This window comes from Felis catus, chromosome D1 (assembly GCF_018350175.1).
Source record: "Felis catus isolate Fca126 chromosome D1, F.catus_Fca126_mat1.0, whole genome shotgun sequence".
In the NCBI taxonomy this organism is placed as follows: Eukaryota; Metazoa; Chordata; class Mammalia; order Carnivora; family Felidae; genus Felis; species Felis catus.
In genome coordinates, this window is record NC_058377.1 from 49,778,449 (window position 1) to 49,793,982 (window position 15,534).

General features: G+C 40.6%; 1 long non-coding RNA gene across 2 annotated transcripts in view; it reads left to right on the forward strand.

Annotated features, from left to right (window-relative positions):
- Nucleotides 1–11,382, forward strand: part of LOC109491942 — a 29,911-nt gene extending 18,529 nt beyond the window's left edge. The window contains exons 4-5 of one of the 2 annotated variants that reach the window (XR_002145586.2): nt 2,764–2,904; nt 10,583–11,382. This is a non-coding gene — a long non-coding RNA (uncharacterized LOC109491942). The remainder of the gene's footprint in view (nt 1–2,763; nt 2,905–10,582) is intronic. The other variant, XR_002145585.2, reaches the window with a different exon arrangement.
- The last annotated feature ends 4,152 nt before the right edge of the window (nt 11,383–15,534 follow it).

A 15,534-nucleotide genomic window follows, 5' to 3' on the forward strand; every position in this document is an offset into this window, starting at 1 on the left:
GCGTAACAGTGAAAGAATGTAGGACTCACATTTCTACGTCATTTCCAAGTTTTGTGTAACTTTTATGACAACCCTTATATTTTATCGACAAGTAAATTTGGAACCACCTAGAGAGAGGAAATGATTTTCCCACATCATAGTGAGTTATTGGCAAAGCCAGAACTAAAATCCTGGTCTCCTGTCTTCCTAAAAGTGTTTGTTCCACTTTACTGTTATAGAACCACATAGCAACCCTATCTCCTCCTCTAGAGACCAGAGAAGAGGAGAACTCACACTTTTCTGATTGTAGAGAGTGAAGGGGCATGTATTTTCTAGGGCAGCTTTTAAATTAAGATCAATGAAATATGGAAATAAGAAATAAATTCTAACTGACCCATTTTACTAAGATACAAATTAAAAAGTTAACCTTGTGGTTTACTTCTTACTAACAGCACAGAAGGTAGTTTGGTTCCTCAGATAAGGATCCCTAGAAACAGACCTTGAGATGGAGAGTTGTGCTCAGAAGTTTGATTGAGGGGGCTCTCCGTAGATACACCTGTAGGAAGTGAGAAATTCAAGATTGTGCAGAAGAAGGTGACCTGCTATCAGCCTCAGCTGATCTTGTGGAAAGCTCTGGACCTAGGATGGCCTTTCACACTTGACTCAAATTGAAGCAAGGTGGGGGTTCTGGCCTTTGTAGCCCTCCATCTGCCAGTCATTGGTCTCTGGTGCACCTGGGGAAGGATATGACCTTGAGCAAGGCAATTCCCTCAGCAGTGGGCAATGCTTGATAAGGGCTAGGGCTGTCAGCCATTAGTAGACAATAGAGTCAGCTGCTGGGGGATGGGTTCATCAGCTCCCAGAAGGGATCTGGGCAGAGTACCATGATTTCCACTTTGTATGATTTTTATTACAAAGTTACCTGTGATAAAAAGATTTCAACTCAAGGTCCAAAACTGATAGATTAGTAGTGTCAGGAGTACTATTATGAGAAGGGTTCTAAGCTCATCTGGGCTAGGTAGAAAGAATGTGATGATTGATTAGTGATGTCTTTGGAACAGTGAGTCTTGATGCCACAATTCTTGGATTTAATGATGGTATAGAGTGACTGCACCATGAAGTTTGCCTATGACCATCCTGGTTTATGCCTTGCTTCCAGTGTAATTACTGATAAGCAATTTTACCTTTTATTCTCAAAAATGTGGGGGCTCTTGGGTGGCTCAGTCGGTTGAGCTTCCGACTTTGGCTCAGGTCATGATCTCATGGTTTGTGAGTTCAAGCCCTGAGTTGGGCTCTGTGCTGCTGACAGCTCAGGGCCTGGAGCCTGCTTCGGATTCTGTGTCTCCCCCTTGCTCTGCCCCTCCCCCACTCATGCTCTGTCTCTCTGTCAAAAATAAACATTTAAAAAAGTTATTTTCAAAAATGTACTCCCTTGAAAAATCAGTCATACTAAGACAGAAATTCTCAACCTTGCCATTCCTGCCTCTCTCTTCTGAAGAGTGCTCCTTTCTCTCTGGGCCCTATTTTGGAAAAAATAACCTAACATCCTCAGTGCATTTAGGCTTTCAAAACAGACTGGTAGAGGGACGCCTGGGTGGCTCATTTGGTTGAGCAGCCAACTCTTGGTTTCAGCTAGGGTCATGATCCCAGAGTCATGGGATTGAGCCCCAGATTGGGCTCTGTGCTGAGCATGGGTCCTGCTTAAGATTTTCTCTCTTTCTTTCTCTCCCTCTGCCCCTCTACCCCACTCATGCTCTCTCTCTCTCTCTCTCTCTCTCTCTCTCAAATAAAGAGAAAAAAAAAAAGACTGACGCAGAGGGTTTTCTTTAGCGACTTCTGCTTCTAGCTTGGCAACACAAAACTCTCCTGAGGCTTAGGTGCAAATGTCCCTAGCAACCTTTCTAGAAAGGGCACAGAGTTAGTTCATGGTGGTTGGAGATGTAAGGCAAAGTACAGAGAGAATAAAACAAATTACAACCACAGAAAATTATTCTGCCGCATGGTAAAGCAGAATGTTGTAGATATAGCTACCATCTGGCCCCACTGAAGGTATGTTGGCAAGATTCTCAAGTCTGGAAGAGAATGTCGAGATCGTCTATCCATTTTATAGATGGGAGACAGGCCAAGGTAACACTCTAGGTAGTTGTGAAGCAGGGATCAGGACACTGGTTCCTTAAATCTCCCAGTCTAGAGCTTCTACTGGACCAGCTTCAGTTCGCCAAGGAGAAATTAGCAGAATCTGTAGCAGTGACAACAACATGGAGTCAGCAATTTGGCCTTGGATAAAAGAAAAAGATTGCTCTCAGACCTGGGATGACTTGGCAGAGGCGCTGGCGAGGAAATTGCTATACGCAAGAGCATGGGCATTATTTTTCTTCTGTAAACAGAGCATGGCATCAGGTTGGGGGCCAAAGTCTTCTCTGGTGCCAGGAAAGTGACAGAGGCTAAAAACTGCTACCACGGATGAGGCGGTTTGCCACATGCCATGGAACACAAAGATAAATAAGCTCCTCTGCTCAGAAATCTCCGGTGGTTCTCTCCATTTTCCTCAGATCAAATCTAAGCTCCTCTGCATAGCATTTGAGGCACCCTTTCTGGTCTTGTCTCTCTCTACTCCCTGTCTCACACTGTATATTCCAACGACATGGTACTCCCGCAGTTACCCTGACACTACCCTGCACTTTTATACCTCTGTGTCCTGGCTCACGAGGCTCTCTGTAGGATGCCCTTCCCACCACCTTTTTAAAAACTTTTATTTACCAAAACTCTCCTTATCTTTTACAGCACAACTCAACGGCATGTTCTTTATGAAGGCTTCTCCCCCTTCTGTGCTCCATGTGCCTCTATTCGAACACTGTCCTGAGGACAAAAAACATGTCTGGCATTTCTCCATGTCTAGAGCGTGGTGTACCTAGGATATTGCAGGTGCTCAGCAAATGTCTGCTGAATGAATAAATTGACATGACTGTTGGACTAAAATAAATCATTGGGAATATATCTGTCTTCTTAGGACCAGGACTTAATTACATGTGTATCTTTGGTGCTTAGGATGGTGCCTACCACATAGTAGGTCCCAATAGATATTTCTTTTTTTTTTTTTATGTTTACTTATTTTGAGAGAGAGAGAGTAGGGGAGAGGCAGAGAGAGAGGAAGAGACAGAAAATCCCAAGTAGGCTCTGCACTGTCAGCAAGGAGCCTGATGCAGGGCTTGAACCCATGAATCATCAGATGCTTCACTGACTGAGCCACCCACATGCCCCCCAATAGATATTTCTTAAGGGACAGAGATAGACAAGTACACAAATAGCTGATATACGGCAGACTGGGCATGGAGACACTGGACTTATATTTGAAGCTAAACGCTGACCGTACCAGCTCCTTGACCATCAACAAGGTGCCTAAGCTCTGTGAGTTTAGGTATCTTCAGTACAATGGGGATGATATTAACTACCTGAAAGCGTTATTGTGAGGGTTAAATGAATAATGAAGGTGCCCAGTATACTTCAGATGTACAGTGGGAACTCAGTAAATGCTTGTTGAGTGAATGGGTGGATGAATAAAAAAGTGTCATTAAAGAGACTGAGGTAAAGCATCAGGAAAGCAGGAGGGAGAGAGATATGGCAGCCTGAGTTGGTGGTAACAAAGACCTGGGAGGGCTTTTTGAGAGAAAGGTTAACATTTAATATGGATTTGAAAGCAGAATAGGATTCTCAGAAAGTGCAGTGGAATTAGTGATACCTTATTCTACCTTATAGACCTATACCCTAGTTTATTTTCAGCTGCCCCTAATGCTATGCCCAACAAAAGTCACTGTAACAATAATGAGGAAAGACCAAGCATAATATAGCAAAGCAAGTGTTTAGGTAGGGGAGTCTAAATTCAGGTTCTCTTTTCATAAAAGTGATTTTGAGGGATTGGGGGAGGGAGATTGAAAGATAGGGTGGTATCATAAGATTTAAAAGCTCCCCCTTTATTCATTTCCTCCTTGGTGCTGTCAGGAAATGCTTTCCGGAAAGAACAGGCAGGTTTAATGCAATTATGTCGTGTTGGCCCTCCCCAGTTTGGCCATGTGCTAGGCAACTCCAGCTGGCCTCACACAAGAGAAAACAAACTTCAGCTGCCCCTTAGGCCATTGTTTTAGCACTCCGAAGAGAAGGGTTCCAGCGGCTGATCCGAGCTGCTTAAGCTGTTTAATTGAATGAATTCAACCTCATATAATAGGATCTAGGTCTTTAAGCATTTGTCTGGCGTACCGGATATTAGGCTGAGGGCTGCTCAAGTTACCCGGCCTTGCTGAGACCCTGCGTGTCTCCAGTGTTGGCACTTGTCACATTCTGGTGCAAACCTCCGTGGGCTCAGAGCAGCCTTATGCTCTGCCCTGATGGATATTGCTCCGCATTGATTCAACTTAAGTCTCTAAGAGGTGTATGCAATCAGGTATTTGAATGAAGTCCGAACCAAAGAAGATTCCACATGCAGGGATGTGTAATTTTTCTCATTTGTTCTTTTTTTTTTTTTTTAATGTTTATTTTTATTTTTTGAGAGAGACAGAGACAGAGTGTGAGCAGGGGAGGGCAGAGAGAGAGAGGGACACACAGAATCTGAAGCAGGCTCCAGGCTCTGAGCTGTCAGCACAGAACCTGACACTGTGCTTGAACTCACAAACCATGAGACCTGAGCCAAAGTTGACCGGCCACTTAACCGACTGAGCCACCCAGGCACCCCAAGCTTCTTCTTCTAAGCTGAGATCATGCTCTCATTGAGGCGACCCCTTCAGACAACTGCTTGAAGTGGTGATGCAAAAACCTAGCTACTTCTGCCTAGTGCAGTGCTCCTTTAATGAGTCCTCTTTGCAGCAGACGTCTCTGGGCTTGCAGAGACTTCCGTCAGATCTACGTCAGATCTACGGAACTGTCTGAGGCCCTCCCTGCTGGATTTGGCCTCTTCTTTCCTTTCCTTTCAGAAGTCTCAGATATGCATTGGAATCTGAAGGCTCTCCTTGTCCAATTCTGATTTCTCTCCCTTTTATCTTCTGTGTTATCCCTCAAAAGGCTGCCTTCCCTGAAACTATTGGTTATAGAACACTTAATATCTTTTCCATCTGTTTTCCAGTCCTCCCTTGATATAGTTCTAGCACAAAGTTTAGTTTAATTAATATTCAATGATTATTCTATTATTAGTAAATATTCTTCACAGCTCATTTACATTTTATTGAAATTTCTTGTACAGCTTTTGTTTTACCCTATGTTAATAACTGCCTTATTTTGGTGGAGGGGGACTTAGTTTTCTATATACATTTCACAAATTCTTCCCTAAACAGGTTAACAGAATGGTAACACCTTTTTATAGAATTTAGAATGCTTTTGATTGCAAGTAGCATTATGCCCAGCTAAAAGTAGCCTAAACAAAAGAGGTTTATTATTTCACCCTTCAAGAAGTCTGCGGATAGAGAGTTCTGGGGTTAGTTAATGCAGTGACATTATAATATCATTGAGGATTCAGGTGCTTTTCACATTTCTGGTCTGCCAACCTCAGCATGTTGATTTTTTTGTTTTTTTTGGCTTGCCCCTTCATGGTTATAAGATGGCTGCCACAGCTCCACATATTATTTGCATATGAACAAAGGCAGGAAGGAGAACATTTCTTCTCCTCTTTCTTTTCTCTCCTTTTATCTCTCTTTTTGATATGTAGGTAAGGGGGTACTTTCCTTGAATTCCAAGAATAGATTTCTCTTAATGTCTCATTGGCCAAGATTGGATCTCGAGCCCATGCTGTAGTTAAAAGGGAAGTGCAATTGTCTGTCATATTCAGCCTCCACAGAAGTAGGTGGGCCCTGTCAGGTAAGGATAAGAATAAGGGTAGGATATTGAGAGCAGCAAGGGTATCTGCCACCTCCTACCATTATGGTCAAACACATAAGTATATCTATCATTTCCATTCATTTGTTTTGAGACATCCCCTCCTTCTCCAGGAATTCTCCATTTTCCTGTTTAGATTTGGATTGATTGTCACCCCTCAGTCTCTATATGGTTATTGTTGTGATATTTTCTTGGTCATCATCCAGGGAATTCTATTTGATTCTATCTCATGATGGATCTCCTGTTTTCTGGATACTCTTTTCTTCTATTTCTTAATGGAGTACATTATTCTTGGTTCCCTGAGAAAAGTTTCTTGAGAGATAATTTTATAAGATATTGTATCTGAAAATGTGGCTATGCTCTGCTTATGCTTGAGTGACCATTGGGTTTGGTGTAGAATTCTAAGTAGGAAATAATTTTCTCTCAGATTTTTAAGTTCATTGCTCCATTGTTTTCCAACTACTGTTAATGAGAAATCTGATGGTATTCTGATTCCATTTTTATTTTCATTTTTTGTTCATGATGGTAATTTTTCTCTAGAGTCCTTTATTCCTTGATATTCTAAAAATTTATAATATGCTTTGGTGTGAGTCTTTTTTCATTAAGTTTGCCAGGCATTTAGGGGGTTCTTTTATTCTGGAAATGCATATCTTATAATTCTACAAAATTTCCTTCTTTAATTTCTTTCATAATATTTTCTTCTCTGACTTATCTATTCTCTTTTCTGAAATTTCTTTAGGCTAAATATTGAACATCTCTTTGACTTTTTGTTTTTTCTAGGATATTTCCTCAACTTTATCTTCCAATTCTTCTCTTGACTTTTTAAAATGTATTACCACAAGTTTCTAAGAGCTCTTTATTTTTTGATACCGTTTCCTTTTTTGGTAGCATCTAATTCTTGTTTCATGACTGCAATATTTTCTCTTATCTTTTTAATGTTATTTTATCTCTTTAAATTATAATTTATAGGGAGTTTTCTTTTGTTTTTTGCATTGTCAGTTTCCTCTGGGATTCTCATCTCCCAAGGTTTTTGCTTTTGTTTTGTTTTGTTTTTGTTTGTTTGTCTCTGCCATCCATGTTGAGGACATTGCCCAAATATTTGATGAACCTTGCATGACAATTTATGTTTAAGAGTGGATAACTAAAAAGCTTACTGGAAGGCCACCCAACTTTTTCTCTTGTGCTGGTAACTGCACAGAGAAGACAACTCCAATTTCCTGATTGAGGAGTAGGTAACTTGCTGCAAACATTCTAGAAACTGACTGAAAAGGTTGAAGGTCATAATTCATAATGCAGAACCTCATTTAATCCTCTGTTTTCAGTACAATGTCTCATTGCTCCCTCTCCATTGCGCATGGAATCTCCTAGACTAGAACCATTATGGTTCAGTTTCATAGAAATAAAAATCTTGTTTTCAAATCCAATTAGGAGAGATGTTGTTATGTGGCTGCATGGGTTGGGGAAGGAATCTTAGAACCTAACTGCTTCTTACACAGGCTTTCAACCAATTCTCCTATTTTCAGTACCTCTCCTCACTCTTGCTTTCTTAAATACTGAAGCTTTCCTGGTCAGCTAGTTTCCAAATCAGCTAGTTTCCAAATTTCTTCTTCCTTTTTCTTTTCTTTTGCCATGCTTTTATAAATTATTATGCTTATAGATACATTTATGCCAGCATATACATTTTATATTTTCATTTGTCTTATTCACTATACATAACATACATTTATAATGTTTTTTACATTTCCTCACTAATTTAATACTACAAAAACTGCTTTGAAGCTATTGATCTGCTTTCATAGATTTAACATCCAGATGTACTGTATTAATAATGAAGAGAGTGAAAATGTTGCCAACAAAACCTGTAATGTGTAAATTATATAAAAATGAGGTGAAAAGCACCTCTCTTAACTGAATGGTCACATAATTTAATTAGAACAAACATATTCAGAACAAACATATTATAATACATGTGTAATAACTAGGATGTGATGATAAAGAATAAATTGAGGGGTGCCTGGGTGACTCAGTCAGTTAAGCTGCCAACTCAATTTCAGCTCAGGTCATGATCTCAGGGTCATGAAACCAATCCCCACATGGAGCCTACTTAAGATTCTCTCTCTCCCCCTCCTCCCCACCCCCACTTGCACCCCCTGTTTTGTGCTCACTCTCTATCTCTCTGTCAAAAAAAAAGACTAAATTGTGATTTCTGTGAAAGTCATAATTAATTTTTAATTTAAAATTTATGGAATATATTCCCACAAAATTGTTTCAGCTCTCTTTTCTTTTGAAATCACTAGGGATCACCTGAGCAATCAATCATTGATAACAAGCAGGGGATGGAGGGCACAGTATAGGAAACACTGACTTAGTGATTGTCTAGGGTAGGAGAGTCTAATGTTGCTTTTATGGTACTGCTTGCTGCCCTGGTTTAGCAATATTCTGGAAAGCTCATAGAATTAAAAAAAAATTGGACAGGGCTCCTGGGTGGCTCAGTCTGTTGAGCGTCCAACTTCGACTCAGGTGGTTTGGCTCAGGTGGTTCCCATGGTTCGTGAGTTCGTGGGTTTGAGCCTGCATCAGGCTTGCTGCAGAGACTGCTTGGGATCCTCTGTCCTCCTCTCTTTTTGCCCCTCCCCCACTTGCACTCTTTCTCTCTCAAAAATAAATAAACCTTAAAAAATTGGACAGACACTGGTAGGATGCGTTCCAGTTTGCAAAGTGCTTTCACATCCATTATCTCAGTTGAAATAGGCAGGGCAGGGATTAGCCTTTTTTTTTTTTTTTAATTAAGGGATCATCTTTTATTTTTTTATTTCAAGTTTTTATTTAAATTCTCGTTGGTTAACATATATGGTAAAAATTGGTTTCACGTGTAGAATTTAGAATTTAGTGATTTCATTCTTTTATTTCATTCTTTTTGATGGCTGAGTAATGGCCATTTGGGCCATTTATCAGTCAGTGGCCATTTGAGATCTTTCCATAACTTGGCTATTGATGATAATGCTGCTATAAACTTTGGGGTGCATGTACTCCTTTCAATCAGTATTTTTGTGTCCTTTGGGTAAATACCTCGTGGTGCGATTGCTGGGTGGTTGGGTAGTTCTATTTTTAATTTTTTCAGGAACCTCCACACTGTTTTCCAGAGTGGCTGCACCAGTTTGCATTCCCACCAACAGTGTAAGGGTTCCCCTTTATTTGCATCCTCGCCAACATCTGCTGTTTCCTGTGTAGGGCAAGGATTATCTTGCTCAAGAGATATTTCCAAGGTATTCCATTAGAATGAAAGCTTTCTGTTTAGTTGCTTTTGATAGATTTATTGAAGTGTGGGGCTATTCTTCTGCAGAGAAGGCTATTATTTAACAAATAGCCCATGAAAGTTATTTCATGACAAACCATCACAATACTTATTGGCTTAGAACTAAAATTTATTACCTCATATGGTTGTATAGGTTGGCAATGTGAGTGGTTATTTCGCAGGTCTTTCCTGGAACCACTCATGTGCTTCAGTTATCTGATGATTTGAGTGGGTTTGGAAGGTGCTGAGTGGCTTCACTGGCATGCCTGGCAGTGGTGCTGCCCATCATCAGGATTCTCCTGGGATTGTTCATAGTGTGGGGGTCTCAATATGAAAGTGGAAGCTGCACAATCTCTTGAGTTGGAAGTTGCAAAGGTTTGGAACTTGTGTGCTATCTCCAGCACAGACTTAAAAGTGTGGAGAAATAAACGGCATGGGAAGTTTCAGTGTCACATTGTAAAGGGGCTTGGACCCAGGGATCAGTGATTTATTGGGGCCATTTTTATAATGATCAGCCACAGCTGTTATTTATGAAGATTGGTCACTCCATTTTATACTTTCCTCTTGATGGGAACCCTTGAAAGAAATATCTGACTGTGTCTAGTAGCAAGGATTCTTCTTTTTATCCTAAGCAATTCATAACTACACTGATACCATGAAAGGAGAACGAGACGAGTAGGTAGTAAATCTTGGTTTTACACTGAAGCTATTCATTGCAGCACTATTTGTGATACAAAAGGTCTGGGAAAAAAACCCAGCTAAGTTAATCATAACAGGACTGGTTGAATAAACTGTGGTAGATCCACCCAGTGGAATACTATACAACTATAAAAGAAAAGGAATGAAGATATATTATTGTGAAGTAAAAAAAAAAAAAAAAGATAGAGGGAAGCATATATATGATTATCTAACAAAGAATAAGCCTAAACCCAAACAAAACAACAACGATGATAACCTATTGGAAGAGGGGACAAAATAGGGTAGAGGGGCTACAATGAAAGCTAGCCCTTCCTGACTATGTCTTATGGTGTAGTTTTGAGTTTGAAACCATGTAAATGTTTAAAAATTATAAAACAAAATTAAACATGTAGAAAGCAAATTTTATATGAAACAAAGTAGAACAAGTGAACCCACCTGTCTATTGAATTCGTGACATAATCGCTAGGATTTTTTGAAGTGAAATTTAAAACATAGTAATTAGACTGTTCCTCACCAGTGGGATATGTTTGAAGGACAAAAGGATGGGGGAAAAAAGAAGGAAGAAAAAGAATTGTTTGTAGTAATTATATTATTAAGAACATTGGCATTGTTATTATGAACGTATTACACATATTGTAGCATATATTCTATAGTGTGTGTGTGTGTGTGTGTGTGTGCGCACGTGTGTATGCCATAGCATAAAAAAGAACATGAATCTGATCAAGCCTCTTCTTCTACTTCCCATTTACAGGAAACAGGGACCAAAGAAACATATTAAATGACACCATGCAGATTGGATGCAACTAACCAAGTTTAGAATGTGGGAAAGATGACAAGGCAAAGACCAGTTTCTTCAATAAACCAATTGCAAAGAAAACAGAAAGTGGAACCAATATAGATTAACAGAGATTTAAGAGACATACCAAAACAATTCTTTGCTATTTCTTCCATTGAGGGTTGGATTCTAATTTCCCTCCCCTTGAATTTGATCTGGCCTTAGTGACTTGCTCGATCAACAGGATGTAGTGAAAATGACATTCTGGGAATTCTGGGGCTAGTTTGTAAGAAGCCTGGGAGGTGCCACATGAGGCCACTTGCAGCACTGTCTCTGGGATACCTGAGCCTAAGAAGTCTGAGTACTCTTAGACCAGTATGTTGGAGAGGCCAGCATTGTAGGCACAGGTGCAGTCATGTGAATGATGCCATCTTGGATCCTCCACACCAGCTATAGTCGATGTGGAGTGGACCAGAAGGATGACTCAGCCAAGCATCGCTCAATTAGTAATCCATAATACTGTGAGATATAATAAAATGTTTGTTTTTAGCTACTCAGTTTTGGAGTAGTTTGCTATACAACTATAGACAAACAGAATAACATCTAATATTTTAAGATGGAAATTGAGATCTGGTGTTAGTAGAATGTGGTTTGCAGGAGGAAAGGATGACAAAAAAACCAAAAACAAACCAAGAGATATGTTTTTGGGCATGTTCAATTTGTGAGGTAATGTTATTTCATGATGAAAATGATAATAAATTGTGTGGTGAAATTGAGGAATTGATTTATTTTATTTGAGGTTTCAAAAATAGCTAGGAGAAATTGGTATGGGGGAGGGGAGAAAAGATGCATAATTATTTTTCCCTTTATGAATGTGCATTCCTGACATCTCTGAGGACTAAGATCGTCCTGCAGGGAGTATGATTAAAGTTACAAAGAGGAAAACAAAATAAGTAAGTCAGCTCTTGATCCTGCTGCTATATTTACCCACAAGAAAGGAGGCAGCTCTCAGGTGGGCTTTTGTTTAAGTAATGTCCTGAAATCCAAGTGTAAAAGAACAATATGAAATCTCAATTCTCCCAAACTGTTTGGGGCAGTTCAGCCCTTGAGCCCCTGGGGGGCTTGGTTCCCAAGGAGACTAATCCCACTTGCTTAGCATTAGGTATCACTAGGGCAAAAGAGCTCTAGTCTGGAGCTCTGCAGAGAGGCCCTTGCGCAGGCTGGAGCTGGGTCCCTTTGCCCCATAGGAAGTGAAGTGTATTGATGTCAAAGCCATTCAAGTGAGTGTGCTCACTCAGGGTGTAGGAGGAGGGGCTGATGGGCTTGGCAGGATCTGGCCACTGACTGCTGAAACTAATTTCATCCCAGATAGAGCTCTTCCCCAAAGGAAAGTAGATCAAGGGGGAAAGAAACTGAGACCATGAGGTAGGGTCTACATGAGCAATTTAGTTGGATATTGGAAGCTCTAAGGATTTATTTTGGCTTCAGGTGTTAGTTATTTCAAGTAGAAGTTATTCTTTATTGCCTTATTTTCTATAGTTTTCCATAAACACCCTTACTTTCACATAACCATGTCTCTGTTCGGGCTGTTCCCAGAGATATTGCTTGTTTTCTCGGTATGCTCAAATGCATCATTTAAGTCTTAGCTCAAAAGCTACCTGTCTATGCAGGCTTCCCTGACTTTTCTGAGCCGACTGGTGGGTCCTTTGATCCCATCAACTATTACACCTTTAACTTACTTCCATTTAGACATGTATTACATTATATTACAATGACTTGTTTGCATGTCTTTCCATCAGAAAGGGTAGAGATCATGGCTTCTGGTATCTGTATTCCCCAGTACTAATACCAACATTGTTGGTGTCAATAATATCTGAATGAATAAGTGACTGGATGGATATTTTATGTCTAAGGATCAATTTTGTGAATCAGGCTATAGAACTTCCAAGCCATGAGTATCTTATATGTCTTTATATAGCTTTATGTTGACAAAGAACTTCCTCTTGCTCACATGGATTTTCACAATAGCCTTATCAAATTGGTTCACATTATTATTCCCATTTTATACATGGGAATATTGGGGGTTCAGATGGTTAAGTGACTTTTATATAACCAGTTGGATAATAAAAGGCAAGATTGGACTCCAATCTCAGGCTCTAATTTCAGCTCTTCCTCTGCTACATTATAAGTTTCTATAGCCGGCAAGTATAGCTGCTCTCTTGCATTTGAAAATAATCACTTTGTTGGGGGAAAGAACAAATGATGCTGATTTTATAGAGTGATGTGTTGTTAAGAAACTGGTGAGACCTAAGGAATCAAGAACATGGAAATTTGTGGAGCTGCTGTTTCATGCCAGGAGCTTTCATATGCCCCAACTCACAAAAACCTTGAGGAGTTGAGATGATCTCTGTTGTACAGAGAGAAAAAAGTAAGACTCAGAGGTATTATTTGCCTGCTATGTCGTGTAATTCTCACAAATACTCTGAGAACAGTTATGACCATCCCAATTTTCAGATAAGGAAACTGAGCCTTAGAAGATGAACTGACTTGTCCAAGGACATTCACCTAGCAAGTGGCAGGCCAGAATTTGAACCCGGCCTTATTAACTCCAAACAATCTCTGAGCTTAAAACTCCAAAGATAAGGAAGTGAAGGGATTTTACATATGAAACTTTTCACATTCCATTTATTTTGAATATGATTATGTTAGGGCTTAGTTAACTCTCTGCAGATTACAAGAGATTTTTCAGACTAAAGATATCAATTTAATGTAAAGCCATATGCAATCTGTGTCTGGGGATTTGTAAGAGTTGCTCAGTTAAAAGAAGGTGAAAAAAAGATGTTCTTAGCTGTCAGACCTGAAGGCCTATGGAATGGTCATGTCAGAAAGGAGAAGGTAAGTGCTGACAGCCACATCTGACAGGTGAAAAACACAAATCGGTAACAGGCTCACACAATTTTCTTACTGCAAATGTCACCAAGGGTAAAACAGCCCGATCATGAAGAACAAAATCCTGTGTTACTCTAATAAAAGGAATATTATAACTGAGCCACCTTAATTAAAAAAACAAAAAGTGTGATTGAGCCATGTTGGCTTGGATAGTGTCTACTTCAGTGGGAATGCTCTCTGGCTTCTCTTCTTTGCTAAGTCTGTACCTTCAGGGTGCTCAAAAATTTTGCTACATCCTGGAAAATGGAGGCTTAAAGAAAATAATTTTTAAATTTTTTTTTATTCGAGAGAGAGAGAGAGAGAGCACACACATGTGAGTGGGGGAAGGGCAGAGGGATTGAAAGAGAGAGAATCCCAAGCAGGCTCCGTGCTCAGGGAGGCTGATGCAGGGCCCAGGACCCTGGGATCGTGACCTGAGCTGAAATCAAGATGCTCAACCAACTGAGCCATGCAGGTGCCCCTCAAAGAAAAGAGTCTTATAAGAGATGGTCTGCATTTCCCTGGGGCAGACTCTGCACCTAAATTATCATAACTTACTTAGAGAACTCTTTATCACACATCTTATGTGTCTTTTCTATCATGATGTCTTCATATATGTGATCTCATTGAATCCTCACGAACACCCTGTGACAGAAAAGACACATAAGGGAATATAGTCACCTTTGTAGCGTGTTAGAAAAGTAAGGGCAAATACCCATCACAGGCTATCCAAGAGTCAACAAATAAGGATTTTCCACAGGATGTTTCCTTTAAATATGACAGGCACCCATGAGGTGGGCAACCTTACCTCCATTTAATGTGAATAAAAGACAGAAAGAGGTTAGCTGGTTTGACCAAAGCCATGTACTCATCAGAATCTGGATTTTAACCCAAACCACAGAGCTATTGAGTGGTGGAGCTAAGACAGAATGGGGGAAAGACCAGTCTTTTCTGAATCATCTTCTATGCTCTATCATATTGCTCATTTTCTCTATCTGAAGAGGATTGCCCAGGTGAAACTGGGTCGAAGTGAACTTCAGAGTGATCCTGAACAGAAGTTCCAGCTGGACAACTTAAATGGCATGACAAGTAGGGGAGAGGTTCTGATCCAGATTTTGTCCTAAGGTGCTGAGAGTTTTATACACACACAGGGTTCTCTCTCAAGCACCTGCTGGCTTAGTGGAGCAACTCCTTTCTCCTTTGCCTCCTGCTGTCTATCTACAATACTAAAAGATGGACCAAGCGCTTGCCTCAATTTACTATAAACTAGTTGTTACTTTTAATAGAAACAAGGGTATAATAGAAATAGGGTAGAAGAAAGAGCATTGGTCTTAAGAGTCCTACAGACACTCCAGTTAGAGTCTTAGGACTAGGGCTACATCTTAAAGAGACCCTGGTTTCCTTTTCCCATCTTATAGATGAAGAAGAGGAGGCCAAGAGGGAGCACAAGTTCTGTCAAGAACTTAGGAATGGCTTTGGTGTTGAACTGGAGGGGATATAGCTTACGCGGCCAACTCAACGAACCTCTCTGAGGCTGTTTTTTTCATTTGTTAGATGAATATATGGTTACAATATGCACTTCACAGGGATACTGCTCACAGATTAAATGAGATAATGTACGGATAGCGCCTGGAATAAGCGAGCGCCCAGTAGCTGGTGGCTATTATTGTTACCAAAGCTGGGCTGAAACCCTTCTCTGGACTCCTGCCTTCTCGACCTGACAGAGAGTCTCACGCGCCAGGGCGTGGTTGTAGAGGAGCTAGAATTTGTGGACGGGCCATCTAATCCTCGCCTCGTGCAGCTGCAGCTAGGCAAGAAAAGCGCCCCAGAGCGAAGGGAAACGAAGGGGTTAAAGTGACGAGCTTGAGAAAGCCCAGAAAGCTAGAAAAACGGCTCCCCCCCCCCCCCCACCTCACCACCCAGGCTAAGTAAGCCCCTCCCCTCCACCACCGGGGCGGTAGCCGCGCTCTCCCTCCCTCCGCCCCTTGCTTACAAGACCT